Here is a 15,357-nt window from a genome sequence, read left to right on the forward strand (position 1 = left end):
TGAAGGTGAGAACCCCGTCGGAACCTCTGCCCGAGTTACTTTAATTATAAAATATCTAACACAAGCCCCATGAAGCAGGAAAGATTCATTTTGAGTGACTGAAGATACCATCCCTCTTGGTGGGGATGCCATTGTCTTAGCTACTTTTCGAGTGCTGTGACAGAATTCTGTGATCATGATCATGGTGAGGAGCACGGCAGCAGATGAGCAGGTATGGCATTGGAGTAGTAGCTGAGAGCTTATATCCTTATCATGTGTAGCAGGCAGAGAGCACTAACTAGAGTCAGCACGGACTTTTGAAACCTCAAAGCCCACCTTCCTCCTCAAGGCCATGCCTCCTACTCCGCCCAAACAATTCCACCAATGAGGACCAAGCATTCAAATATATGCGCCTTGCTGCCGATCTCATTAAACCACCACAGCATGGTAGCTGGAATTTGAGGTAGTCATTATCCACAGTTAGAAAGGGGGTGGGGGTGGAAGAGAAATTTGGTGCTTAGCCCATAGTCTCATTTTCAGCAGTCTGGCCCCCCTTTTTGGGATGCATATTTCCAATTCAATTCTACCTTTCTTGAAATACCCTCACAGACATGCCCAGGGGTGTGTCACCATGGTGAATCTACATCGGATCAAGTCGTTAGAAAAAAAACCAACCATCACAACGTCCCAACTTCCCTCTGCCAGCTCATGTCATGTCTAACACGACTGACCTGCTTCAGCAGCAAGAGGTGCAAACAGATTACTGTGTCTCAAAAGTACCAGGGAAAGTTCACTAGTTATAGGGGTAGATCACTCACTATTCATAACCTCTGGAACGCCCGACCCCAAAATCAACTTGATACATGCTTTTATGCTAGATTCTCACTTAGGGGCTGATGTACAAGTGGGCATGGCGACATAGATCCATTTTATTTACCAATGATAGACTTGGGTATGAGAACATAGAAGAGCACTTAGCTCATAGCACCCTCGATTTTCTAAGCACTTTGCTAAATCTTGAAGAGAGAAACGTCTGAAGATGAAACAAGGGCTTCCTCTAGCAATCATAATCTCTGGGCTTTCCTTCTCAGAAGCCTGTTCATTTCCCACAGCTACCAGGTTATACTTTCTAAAAGGAGCAAACTGGAAAATGCCAGTGCCATGGCTGCCTGGTCACGCCCAAATGCTGTTGCTTGCTGCCTGGGAAGTAAATCTTCCTGCTAATTGATTGACTAAAGAGGCTCACAGGTCAGGTTCATACCGGATTTAAAACTCTGCCTACAAGTCAAGCACATTCTCAAGGCACTGAGAAGTACAGCTGCCTTGGTTAGAGGGTTGCTTTCCAGGGTCCTCTCTCTGCTGGTGGGAAACTGTGACATCAGGGTCACATCCACTCCTCGTACCCCATCGATGAGATGCAGAAGTGTTCTTGAAATGGTTGGTCTCAGGTCCCTCATTCTGACCCACTGTCCATCACCTGCATAGGAAAAGCCCTCCGTGGAGCAGGGTCCTGATTCTATTGTACTAGCTCTTTACACTGCTTTTCCCATCAATTGCACTACAAACCCCAAAGCACAGTTTTCTGGCTTTTGATATGCTTTGCAGGGTTTTGCTGAGCTAAGCGGAAACATTTAGGTCTTGGAATGTCAAAAAGAAGAAAAATGAATCCCACCAGCTGCTCAGTCCAGCGTGAGGAGGAAGTTTCCGTAAATCCAAGAGGATTTCCTGCAACACCAAACACAAAGACCTTTACAGACTCAGCTGCAGCTTGACCCCCATACAGGGCAGGAGACCCAGGTCTTTCTAGCCAAGCAGCTAAAGGCAAGCTAGAGTTCACCTTATTAAATAGAGGGACAGAGGAACAAACCACTTCAAAAATATTTCCCCTTATACATAATAACGCCTTCACTCAATCGAACTCCTTTCCTCTACTCTTTCAAGTGGTCCTACGAGGCAGGGCTTAGTGTGCTTGCTTTACTGGAGAACTAGCCTTGAGATGCTGAGGAAGTAGCCCAAAGGAGAGCAAGAGTCACACCCACATCTGTCTTATTCCGAAACTCCTTGTACTTAAAGCCTCCGGCTGAGCGTGTAAACAAGTTGTGAGTCTCTAGGTATGTTTCTTCCTACTGCTGAGATCAAATCACATCCGTAGTTTATTCTGAACAAACACCTTCAAAGGTTCATCTCTAGCACTAAACCTGTGCAGAAGTGAAGGAGAAAGCACCCATCGCTCCCACCCCTCCCTTCTCCCCCCAAGCAATTCAATTCTCATATACCAACGAATAATACTTTTATAAATGAGTTGGAGGAATTTATGCCAGTGTTGAATAAGGAGCGAGATAGGAGGATCGAATATAAAGGAAAGAATGGAGAGAAAAAGAAGTTTGAAAATCATCTTGTGACTCACTTATCCCATCTCTTTAGATGTGGCGAAGCTTTAATCCTCGTTGATGGGGTAAGTCCAGAAGAGACTGTACCTTTACAAACGACTTTACAAAGTGCATCATACGCCAGATTGCATTAACTGCCAAGTCTCGTGCTGCATAGTGTAACTTTGGTGGCCCGAAGTAACTAATGTTTATTTGTGCTCACATTACATGTCCTATTTAGTGACTTAGTGATGGCAACCTGTCTCCATTTTAGGACCCACAGTGAAGAGGCCACCACCCATATACTCTCATATGAGTAGAAAATCCATGACACAGAATTTGATGCTTCTGTATGCAGTGACTTATGCTAATCCCTGTCTCATCTCATTGCCTAAATCAAGTCATATAGTCATTGTGACCACTGAACATGGTAGCAATTACATTCCTATATGCATGTCAGGAAATACTTCGGAGAAAGCACTAGAGTGGTAATGATATGCCTTCAATACTTACCCATTCTGCACTCTGATTATATATTTTCCCCCTTTCTTCCTATGCTAACACATATGGCCTCCCTCCCCCAGATTCCAAACTCCATTTCAGTTCAATCGTAACATCCCATCTAAAAGCTCACAATATTCATGCTAGGTAGCTAAGGGGCAAGAGGATAAACTAAGTACACTAAGTGAATCAGTAGGAGAAAGGAGAGAGGCACACTCTAGTCACTGGTCCACAGCACTGCTGAAATCTTTTCGTTCCGAGACACAGTTTCATGTAGCCTAAGCTGGGCTCAGCCTCTAGATGTAGTTAAGGATTATCTTGAACTTTGGCTCTTCCTACCGCTATTGCTTGACTTCTGAGATTATGGGCACATGCTTCCATGCTGAGTTAATATGGCACTGAGTGTCAAATCTAGCATCTCCAGCATGCTCAGCAAGAAATCTGCCAACTGAACTATAGCTCCAGCCTGCCTTCTCTATCCCTCCCCAACACCCCTTCTCTTTGTTTTCCTTCCTTCCTTCCTTCCTTCCTTCCTTCCTTCCTTCCTTCCTTCCTTCCTTCCTTCCTTTCTTTCTTTCTTTCTCTTTCTTTCTTTCTTTCTTTCTTTCTTTCTTTCTTTCTTTCTTTCTTTCTTTCTTTCTTTCTTTCTCTCTCTCTCTCTCTTTCTTTCTTTCTTTCTCTTTCTTTCTTTCTTTCTCTTTCTTTCTCTCTTTCTTTTTCTTTCTTTCTTTCTCTCTCTCTCTCTCTTTCTTTCTTTCTTTCTTCCTTCCTTCCTTTCCCCCTCCTACTCTTTTCCTTTACCTTTGCCTTCTCCTCTCCTCTTTCTCTCTTTCTTCTTCCTATTTTTAGTTGTTATTTGACAAAACAGATTTGTATTCGAGACAGGACTTTCTTATGTAGCCCAGCCTACATCTGAACTTTCTGTACTGTTGCCTACACCTCTAGACAGCTGGATTCCCATATGAGAGCTTCCATAACCTTCTTAATAATTTTCATCACATTTTGTTCTCTTGAAGTTCTTCCAAGGAGTATGTAATAGGTAGTGTTGACTACATACATTTTCTGGAAAGTCCTTCATTCCCATGGTTATTATTGATCATACATGAAGACAGTATTGGCAAAACAAGTTCTTTAAGGCTACACAGCATCCTCAGATTATTTCCCTTTTTTAAGGAGTGAGGAAAAACAAAGTTCTTTTAAACCTTAGTCATTATGATAGAGGTTTGTTTAAAGATGTCTGTGAGCCTCTGCCCCTTTCTATGACATCTAACATTTACCCTCTATCTTATTTTCCTTTCTTCTCAGGAAGTTTGCTTCAGATATCTGTAATGAGAGACTAGATGTGCATGAACCTCTGCACCCCACTCAATATTTTGGGAGCCAGATGTAGTCACATGGACTGAGGTGTTAAGTCAGATTTCTCTGAGAAGGTGGCTTGGTACTCAGACTTCAGGTGTTTTCTGCTTGGGGTTTGAACAGGAGATTTTTACTCAGGTTGGGAGATGTATAAGGTCCACATGACATTCAGATGATCACAGAGAAGCTAAGGGTCTGCAAATCAAAGGAACAAAGATACAGCTGCATTTATCCCACTGAAAAGAGAGAAGTAGGCTTGCTTTTCAACTCTATGCTACATTGTGATCCAGAAAGTTCTTTGCTTCTTATGTTTGATATGGATTTCTATAATTTGTAACCACATGATCATTGATAAAAACCCCTTAAAATGTTACTGCCTTGAACAAATTCTTCCTGAATGTCTGTGTGCATGATATTATGAAAGATTCCTCAAAGAATAACAATATGAGTAAGACATAATAATAGGAATCAAAGTATTTTAAAGCTTATTGGAAAGATTAGTAGGCAAATTTCCATGTGAATATAAACTTACACTTACATAAAACACTGGAAGCTATATCCAGTCTGGATGAAATATCCAAAAAAAGCCCATATGAAAAAGAAAGGACAGCAAAAAAAATTGAGAAAGTTATAAGAATAAAAATTCAGAGGAAGAAATGGCAGAAGTGACTGGAAAGAAGACATTTAAATTTGAGACAGCACAGAGTACTATTTGACTAAACAGAAACATACTGAAGAGTAGAAGCAAATGCCTCTGTGTGTACTTTGGAATCACGTTCCGAAGAATAGGAAATAGACATGAGACTGGCAGGATTTTGTAATCATTCAAAGGCATGGTTGGTAACAATGCATAGAGTAAATCTGGATATAAAAAAACAATCTATTTAAATAAGCCATAATGCCTTCGCCAGTATCAATCAACAGGAAGTTACTGATGGAAAGACAAAGCAGACAGACAGGCTAGATGACCATACAGCTGATTCAATATAAATATACAGTGGAAAGGATATGGAAGGAGGAGTAAGCTTTTAACTCCACCCAAGGAAATAAGACAAAAATAAGATCTTGGAGCTTAAATTTAGGACTTGCTAACTAAAATGTGCCCGTGAGACATAGAGGTAGAGATAGCTCTTTGGTGGTGGAATACCACTGGGTACCCCTTAGAACTCCAGTCTAGGAGAATTCTCAGAGATCATTCTATATGATTCTGTCATTTTAGAAACATAAGAGCTGAGTCTTAAGTGCTTTGTCTGAAGGACAAAACCCTTATAAGTATAGAAAGATAATCTGGCAAATATCTGTTGATGGGTAGTTAGAGAGTGATAGTCTGGGTGGACCGTGACACAAAAATAGCACAACTGAGCCCGAAGACTAGGATAAGGCTACATGACAGGGCTGCGTTTTGTCAGTGGTGCAGGAAGTGTGTAAATGCTGGTCATTGGCACCATGGCATGCCTGCTGTGTGCTAAGAGCCATGCTAAACACTGTGCCATGCTCCAAAAGACACAGACAATGAGGCCTCCCTGTGCCTGGGGAGCACAGTGCTCTAATTGACAAGGCAGTTCAAGGCCATGAGCAGGCCTTGCTGAGGGACTCCAACCCAGGGTAGGAGGCAGACCCTGGGCTTTCAGCATTAATCCTGTGTTCTCAGTGGTTCCAACTAAAACCTGGAGAAAGTTTATTACATCTTAACAGCAAAGCCAGATTTTTTAATTTTACAAATAAATTCTTCCAAGTATCTTACTGTCAGGAGAGAGAGAGTGACTTGCTGTCTTCATGAAGAGTGGTTGTGTTGTTTCGCGAACACGCAATTGCAAGAGTTGCTTCTGTTAAATACATTCTGGGACTATGTATGGATTTTTGAATAAGCTAAATAAATATTATGCACTGATGCTCTGCAACATTGTTTTAACCAAGAAAATTGGTATTTGAAGGCTAAAGTAAAAAGTAAATATTAATTATAATAAAATTTTGATACATTGGGGCATGTATTATCTTATCATCGCAAAACTTGGATATTTGGCTATCGCATATGATTTCTTGAAGTCTGTCTATTTTAGGAGGTCTACACTGCAAATGAAAAGCACTCTGAGTGATGGAGGAGCAGAAGCATCCGTGGGAGACTTAGAACAGTCTTTAGAGTAACTTTTGTTTTCCCATCAGGTAAGCTCTTACCTTTACCACATCTGAAAGGAATAAAGAAGACAAACTAGCTAAAATTGAGAGGGAGAGAGAGATAGACAGGAAAGAGAGAGCGAGAGAGAGATAGACAGGAAAGAGAGAGCGAGAGAGAGAGAGAGAGAGAGAGAGAGAGAGAGAGAGAGAGAGAGAGAGAGAGAGAGAGATTCTCACCAGTGGCCAGCAGGCACTATTTCTGCCTCTAGATATTTACTTTGACCTATTTACGTACAAACGAAGGCGGGCCTGTCCACTTTAATTTGGAACCTGGCTTTGACAGCTAGGATTTGCATTTTTTTTTTCTGTCAAGTGGTATGTTATTATTCCTAGGGATTCTGCACATGGATAGAGCTCTCTTTAACAACACATCAGCCTCTCCAAATGCCGTGACATGGAGGGACAGAGGAAAAGCACCTCACAGTCCTCCCAGTTAGCTGAGAGTGGGATGCTGGGCTTTCTCCAGGGACACAGCTTTTCAGGGTGCCCACATTTGAAGAGACACGAGCACAGATGGTGGCCCTGAGACCTCAATAGCTCATTCATCGCAGCTCCAATGTGCTGTGCTGTGCTTTCACAAGTAGCATTTCTAATTCTTCAGGACACGAGAATGTCAAAAATGTTTGGCCCAGAAACACCTACACAAGCTCTCATGTAAAGAGACAAGCACACACATCCCTGGGTCCTTGATCAGACAAAAAAGCCCCCCCCCCTTTTTAATTCATTCTAATGACTCATTTCTGCAGTCTGGGAAAAAAAAAACTCATCTTCACAAAGGTCAATGTTAAAATATCAAGGTGGACTGCCAAACAGAAAAATCTCCACCAGGAAACATCTTTATCTCCTCTCAGAAGGATTTACAGCTACACAATAGCTCCAAGGTCACCTGGGGGAGTACAGGGAATGAATTTTTTTTTAAGGAGTGTAAAGAAATCAGAATAACATATGTGCAAGCAGCAGTCAGTTCAGTTTACTGGTATCACAGAATGTGGCAGCTCCATTTTAGCTACAGAGCCTCCTTACCCTCTTATGCTCAGAACTATGCCAACTCTGTTATGGATAAATAGCCCACAAAGTCCACAATACTAATAAAACAAAACCAAAAATCTTCAAAGAATAACTTTGTAATACACAATAGTTTTGAGGCATATGACCTGGAAGTAAAAATCTGACTGGGACACAAACACTCGAGACTTCATTGTCTCCATCTAAACTGCTTCGTGAACATCAGGCTCTTTGTTTAAAAATTCATATCAGCAGGACCTACTAAAGAAACGATACAAATCAATTTTGGTGGCATGGGTCAAACTGATGTTTCTGGAAGGAAGTGAGTTCACAGAATCAGCGGAGTCAAGACTTATACACAGATATAAGACAGGAGCAAGGGGAATGGCCTGTGAGAACCTGGACAACTCTGTTAGAGGACCAACAGAATCCCCACTGCTTCTGTAAACTGGATATCATATACATCCCATTCCTGCCTTTCGAGGACAGCTGGGGCTGGAATCCTGTATCCGGGCAGGGTTACTTACTTCCTCATCATGTTGCTACCAGAATTCCAAGAGGTTGCCTGAAACCCCTTCTCCCAAATGTCACTGCCTCCTTTTTATAAGATGCTTGGAAATCACCTCTAAGTTTCATAGTCACTGCTGGGCCAAACATGCTCTGATATCAGGGAAGAAATTATAACAAATATAGATATAGATATATAAAAATAGAGATGATATATGTTGAAAAAGGATAGATGATATATGATGGATAGATAGATAGATAGATAGAATAAAAGGGAAGAAAAAGAACACATGCATATATGTGTATATGTGTGTTCATGTATGTATGTAAGTATGTATGTATGTATGTATGGTGTATACATATGTATATGCACCAGGTTAAGGAGCTCCTAATACCAAGTTGTCAGAGCAGAAGTTGAAAATATGGCTAAGTAACAACAAAAGGAAAGCTGAAGAAATCTGAACGAAGGGTAAGGAAGTGTGAGATTGGGGGTTGGTCTGGTGCTGCTGTTCATTCAGACGATAAACCCTGGCCCCCAAGATTTTGTTGCAGTCCAGATGAGCAGATTGTCATTTACTGTGTAAGCTTTGCTCATTTTTATTCTCTGACTGGTTAAACATAAGTGGCTGACAGCCAATTACTGGGGAGACTAGAGGTGCAGGGCTTTAGTTCCTGGGCAGAGAGGTTGCAGGTAGAAACCACGAGGCAGAAGGAAGGTAGGGAGGAAATGGAGAACCATGAAATGGCCAGATGGATCAAATCACACAGACAGGTCAACTATTGGCAAGTAACTCTGGAAGCGCAGCTGGGAAAAAGCCAATCTAGCATAGAAAAATAGTTTAGGGGTAATCGTCCAATAATTGTACTAAAGCTGATTAAATAAATATATAGGACTCTGTCTCCATTATTGGGGGGCTGGCCGGGTCATCAGAAATAATAGGGTTATAAAAAATTTAACAACAGTGGGCTGGGCTGGGCTTGATGCTGCTTTGCTGGGGACACTAATTCCCAGCCCAGAGGAAAACAGAAAGAGATGGAAAAATATCCAGGCCCTAAGGCCCTGTGGCTATGGGAGAGGATGGAGGTAGAAAGTGTTTGAGCCCTCACAAGGCATGCCAGTAAAGCAGGGTCAGGGCAGGAGGGACCTAGCTATAATTTATCAAAGAAAAAGACCTTGGAAGTTTCAAAAGAGCATCTTGTAAGGACTAGGGCATCAGAAAGCGGCTACTGAAGATCTTGTAGAATGTATTGACTGTGGGGAGAGACTGCAAAAGCTGCCCTAAGCTCAGCCTCCAGGGACAGGACTCATCATGGGACAGATGACTGCTAATATGTGGGCAGAAACTTAAGGCTTTCCAAATCTTATGCCTTTGCACCCTCTAGGAACTTTTAGCACATGGGGGACTTATTTTTAACTGGTTTTGAATGGGTTGCTTCTGAAACTCCTGTATTTTCACAGGAGTTTTTCTCCTATATATTCTTTGTATCCATCCTTCTACCAAACCATTTCACAGTAAGCTGAACATATCATGAAGATCTCTTGAGAAAACATTTCAGGGAGTATTCCCAAAGAACAAGTACATAACGATCAAATACAGAGAAGCGGTTCATACGATGGCTATTCCATCTGCATTCAAACCCTTCCCATATCTCAATGGTGTCCTTCGTAGATGTTTTTCTTTTCCTGTGTTCCCAATCCAATGAAAGATCCTAGGTTGTCAATTATTCAGCATCTTTCCCTGGAAGGATTCCTCAGTCTATCCTTCTCTATCACAACACTGACTTTTTGGAGGGCAGTCTGTCTCAGTTCACCTGACGCCGTTCACGAGGAGGTCCCCTTGTGCGTGTACATCAAGACCAGGGGTGTGTTATTTTCAGAACACCCTCCCCGGAGGCCCACGGGACGTGTCTACCCCTCAGTGTTAGAGGGTCATTAATCACATTCACCATGTGGTTGAATTGGTGTCAGCCAGTTTTTGTATGATAAGATTACCTTTGCGTCTCACAGTTGGTCATATGCAGGGAGACATTCAGAGAAAACACAAGCACTGTCCCCCATCCATCTACACTCATTAGTTTCAGCACCACTGATAAGTTTTGGCTGCATCCACTTTTATGATTCATGTAAAAACATAGACTTTTATGTTTTCACATGTGACACAATAATGGTCATTAATCAGCGTACCATTGTGGCTAAGAACATTCCCTTCTTCTTTACTTTTGTATTTGCATGTGCATGTCTTGTGGGTTTATGCATTCCTACTCTAATCAGTGAGTTGCATAATCCCTTGCTACTGTTATGGGGGGAAACTCATGGATCACACTGTGGGAATGCACTTCTTTCCTGAGATACAATGATGTTAATCTTGGACTCATGGCCACATATTATGGTAACTCAGCCAAACAGGGCTGATTCTGGTGTGATCAGAAGTTAAAAGTGCTGGATGAGACCGAAGAGGCCTGAAAAGCACACTCTGCCTGATGCCTCCCCCTGCCCCCCACCCCCACCCGGGAAGAAGGCACTTCCCATTGGGACTGGTTCCTGGCCAGGGAGACAGATCTGTGCAGTGTTTCTTCTGTGTTATCCAAACTCACTGACTCCAGAAGCAGATAAGCAGAAGGAGCACATCTTGTTCTCACTAGATGAGGAAGTGGGATGTGTGATTCATAACCCCAGAGTCTCCAGCTGCAGGGGGTGGAGACCACTCCAAGCATCTCATGGCTCCACTCAATGCTGAGGTCCCCATGAATATTCTATTCTTGGTTACCAGGAAAAAGGCTGCACATGACATGGGACTTTTGACGAAAGAAAGAAAGAAAGAAAGAAAGAAAGAAAGAAAGAAAGAAAGAAAGAAAGAAAGAAAGAAAGAAAAAGGAAAGAAGGGAGGGAGGGAGGGAGGGAGGAAGGAAGGAAGGAAGGAAGGAAGGAAGGAAGGAAGGAAGGAAGGAAGGAAGGAAGGAAGGAAAATACAACTAAACAAAAGTCAGGGGCCATGTTACTATAGTCAAGAATAAGAAAGGGCAGAAGCCAGGACAAGAGCTCACTTTTAACAAGCTAGCAGAAGCACAATGCACAAAGCACTAAAGGGACTGGAACTGATGGTGAGGAAGCCAGACACTGAGTTCTGATGGGCAGAGGCCAGGCAAGGGCAAACAAGAGTCAGCCCCCGAGGTTCACAAAGGAAGGAAAGAGGCTCAAGCCGCTTCTGTGTCTGCAGGGAGAGCTGTCTGGTCTATCTCTAGGACAAACTGGATTCCACACAGGAATGATGATTGAAAGTTTCTCTATATAATATCCATATAGTGCTCAGTGAATTTCCACAGTTGAGCAAACCTTCCTCTGCTGTTGCTTCCTTCCCTGTGAGGGTGCTTCTCACAGGCAATGGTGTCTTTATCTGTAGTTCATGTAAATGGACACTGGACACACTATGTGTTTACATCTCTCTCTCTCTCTCTCTCTCTCAGCTGGGGATTAGGATTCAGGACCCTGCACAATCTAGAGCACAACTCACTTGGATTCCTTATAACAAGATTCACCATGTAGCAGAGGCTAGCTTAGGGCTCAGTCTGTAGCCCAGGCTTTCATCTAGCTTAGAACCCTCCTGCCTCTGCCTCTTAGCACTAGGATTAAAAGGCTGTGCCGCCACATCCAGGACGTCTATCTCATTTGGCCCTACTTTATACTTATATGGTTTATTCTGGCTGACAATGGAGGCTCAATGTCCATTGAGAAGTGTCTTGTAAATCTCTATTATTTGCCTACCCCCCCCCCAAATCATAATATTTATCTACTCTACTAATGGACACATGGAAAGGTTCCAGTTAAAAGCATTTTGAATTAATTGTCAGGAATAATCTAGATTTCTTTTGGTGACTATGTCTGCACATTTTTGCTGAGTATATGCCTATAATGAAATGATTAGGCCATATTTATGTTCTGGTAGATGCTGAAAATAAATACCATTGCAGAATAATTGTAGAAATTAAAATTCCCCTTAGGCCTGTGATTTTCTTTCTTTTGGTACTCTGGAGTGAGCCCTGGATCTCATATAAGTTCATTAAGCAGGCATGGAATACTGAGTACTACAGTGGTCATTTTTAAATCACAAAGATATATGATAATGACTGTGACTTAAACAGGTTTCCTGGAATACAGAAAAGCTGACTTCAGGGGACAGCATAAAGAGTGCAGGCACACAATCATGGGGACATGCTGTTGGAAAACAAGTGTGGAAACTAAGTTTCACCCTGCAAGAAGGGGTCCCTCCAATTCAGCCATTTTTGAATTTTTTCATAAAGCCTGATATAAAAAGAAATGCATTCAAGAAATGGATGAGCCCGAAGGTGGCTTACTCCTGCAATCCTAGCACTTAGGGCGCTGAGGCAGAAGGATTGCCCTGAGGTAGAGTCCAGCCTGGAGTGCAGAGTAAGACACAGCCAAAACAAAAAAGGAAATATTTGGAAACGTTGTTTTTAAAACCCTTTGGTTTAAAAATGATATTATCATTCAAATTTTAATTTTGAGAGAGAGAGAGAGAGAGAGAGAGAGAGAGAGAGAGAGAGAGAGAGAGAGAGAGAGAGAGAGAGAGAAGCAGGTAGAAATAAGCCAGAGGGGAAAGGGGCGGGGAAGGGGTATGAGAGACAACATGAAGCAACGTGCCAGTGTGACTGGAAGTGAAACTTGTCTGTCAGGACCACTAGCAAAGATTGTAAGTCAGTAATTATTGCCCAGCTTAGGGTGAAATGACTCCATTCCATTTACATCACGAAACAGTAAGGTAGCACTTAATTCTGAGAAGTCAGATGATTTTACAGCAGGAACATCTGGAATGGTTTCTGCTAGCCGAGTGCTATGAAACACAGTGACCGGTTTTTGCCTCACCCAGAAGCACAGGGTTAGAGACTTTCCTAATGCTGTGAATGAAGAACTTGTCAAATTAGCTGACCTGAGCTTAAACCACAAACTCAAGAAAAGACCCCCATGAAAGTGCATCAATAAGAATGCAGCAAGTGCCACAGCAAAATGAGATCCTCCCGGGACTGGAGACACAGCAGGTGACATGATGTCCCAGGAAGGGTAGACTCTTAGGGGTGATTTTTGTCAGAATGTACTCAATGAATAGGTCAAAGGGACAAGGAAATCTGGGTGTGTTGCTGAAGAAATGATAATGACACCCAAAGCAGAGAAGGCCTGCTTGCTGAGGCTTGTGTAACTAAAGCTGGCCTTGGGCAGCAATTGCACAATCCCAGGCCAGATAGTGATGACAGGCCTTGGAATGTGTGGTATTTGCCTGGCTGTCAGGATTGAGGACTCAGGCAAGCCCAGGGATCTGCCAGCAGGAGAGCTTCCGTAGTGTGATAGGCACACCCAGGGCCTCCACCTTTGAAACCTGAGCTTCAAAGGTGAAAGCTAAGCCTAGCTGTAAGGAAGATAGATCAGGGTTGAATCTTTCAAGATCGGTCTCATGATAAATACCAGTCAACCACAGTGAAGGCAGGGGTAGCATGTGGTAATAGCTTGAGCTGTAGATGTTAATGTGGAAAGAGCCCTTTAGCTGGGAAAATTTTCCATCTAGGAGAAAGACCAACAAAGTCTTGATCTCTCAGCGCCTCAAAGTGGCCATTAAGGTTGTGTGAAAGAGCCAAGGCAATAAGATGGGGGACTGAGTGGGTAGGGAGACATACCTGGGCATGCAGAGAATGGAAGGGGAAAGGATATTCACTGCCTGGGTGATTGTTCGCTTTGAAAAGGCAAACTTTCAGAGACATTTGACAGATTCCTTCTTTTAAGCTGGATGAGGTGGTATCCAGAACTTGGATCATGAAAGCAGAAGGATCAGGAATTTAAGGACATCCTCAGGAGTATGAGTCTAGCCTGGACTACGTAAGACCCTGTCTCAAAAAAGAAAACAAAACGACACACACACACAAAAGGCATAAGCAAAGTTAACCTCATTATACTCTCAATCCCTAAAAGCAAGATATATAATATCTATCTGTATAAGCTAATTGTAGTGAATATTCTCAATTGAAAGTTGGAAAATTTAACATTTTGGCATTGGTTAGAAATATAATATATCTTCTATATGGTAGTTAATTACATGTGCTATCCGTGCTGTATGCAGACTGTGTGACCTTTATCACTGACTTCACATGTGTTGTCTTCTAATGTGTCATACAGTATAAACAAGAAAAGCAGGGTCAGAGGGGGATGGTTTATTAAAGCCTTCTAGAGGTGCTTGTTCAGCCACAACGGGAATGGTCATCTGAGGAAAAATTAAGGTTGTTTGTTTGTTTATTCATTTGTGTTTCCTTCCTTTTGATTTTTCGAAACAGGGTTTTCTTTCTGTGTAGCCCTGGTTGCAATTCACTCAGTAGGCCAGGCTGGCTTTGAACTCACTGAGATATGCCTGCCTCTGCCACCTAAGTGCTGAGACTAAAGGTGTTTGTCATTACTACCTGGCAAAAAAATAAGTTCTTATTTCAACTAAGAAAATATTAAAGTGGAAACTCAAAGGCTCCTGGGAAAGTCAGTTGCGTTGTGTGGTGTTTTGCTGGGGCAAACACGTGACAGAGTGTTTTCCTGAAGCAGACGACACATGACACATGAAGGACCATTTCTATGAAGCAGACACAGGTGTAAGAATGTTCTGCTAAAGCAAACAGTGAAAGGACATGTGATGAAGGAGTCTTCACTGATGACACAGTTGTATTGGTCTGCCTTACATTGCATAGTGGAGCTCCATTTGTAGGGAGTCCATAGAGAGAAAGACACCAAAAACCTTCTGGTGGTGTGTTGTAGCTTCTTGCTGCTCCCTCAAACTCTGGCCAATTGGCAGAGTGATGTCACCTGATAAAGACTCATGGAGTTTTGCTAAGTCAGACTCAAGTGCTGAGGCAAAACCCTTGGAGGACCCACAATGTTTGGAGGGAGTATAAAGTACACTCAAGGGACTGTGAGAGGAGCTTGGAGCTTGGGGCTTGGCTTGCTTGCATAGCTAAACACTTCTTGGTCTCATGTTTTCACTGATCTTCTCTTCATTGAGGGAAGCATAGCCAAGAACTTCTCCTAGTGTTCCTGTTTGCCTTGGTCCCCCCTGCTTCCTCATGTTGATTCTTCTGAGTCCTAGCTGTTCCTGCTAAGTCATGCCACCACTGCTGCTATCCTAACCCTACTGAACTGGACTGCTGGTATGTCCATGAAGTGTTTCTTCATAGATCAAGCTGACATGGCTGACCTATGAACTAAACTGCTGATTTCTTGAAACTGTAGATGAGATTTACTCTAAAGAACCATTTCTAAACAGGTTCACTTCCAATGTATCCTTTCTTTTCCACTACCTCTGGTGGGTGGTGGGCTAAAAGGGAAGTTAAAGTATTTAAGAACCACCATTAAAAATAGGTTTTGAAAATAAATTAAAGCAACGAGTACTTTTAAATTCCTTGGGGAAAGTTTACATACTAA

General features: G+C 42.5%; 1 pseudogene; it reads right to left on the reverse strand.

Annotated features, from left to right (window-relative positions):
- Positions 1-1,537: 1,537 nt before the first annotated feature.
- The window catches only part of LOC147005924 (uncharacterized), a 41,553-nt pseudogene continuing 27,733 nt past the window's right edge, over positions 1,538-15,357 (reverse strand).

This window comes from Mus caroli, unplaced genomic scaffold (genome assembly GCF_978045245.1).
Source record: "Mus caroli unplaced genomic scaffold, Mus_caroli_1 scaffold_2, whole genome shotgun sequence".
Taxonomy (NCBI): domain Eukaryota; kingdom Metazoa; phylum Chordata; class Mammalia; order Rodentia; family Muridae; genus Mus; species Mus caroli.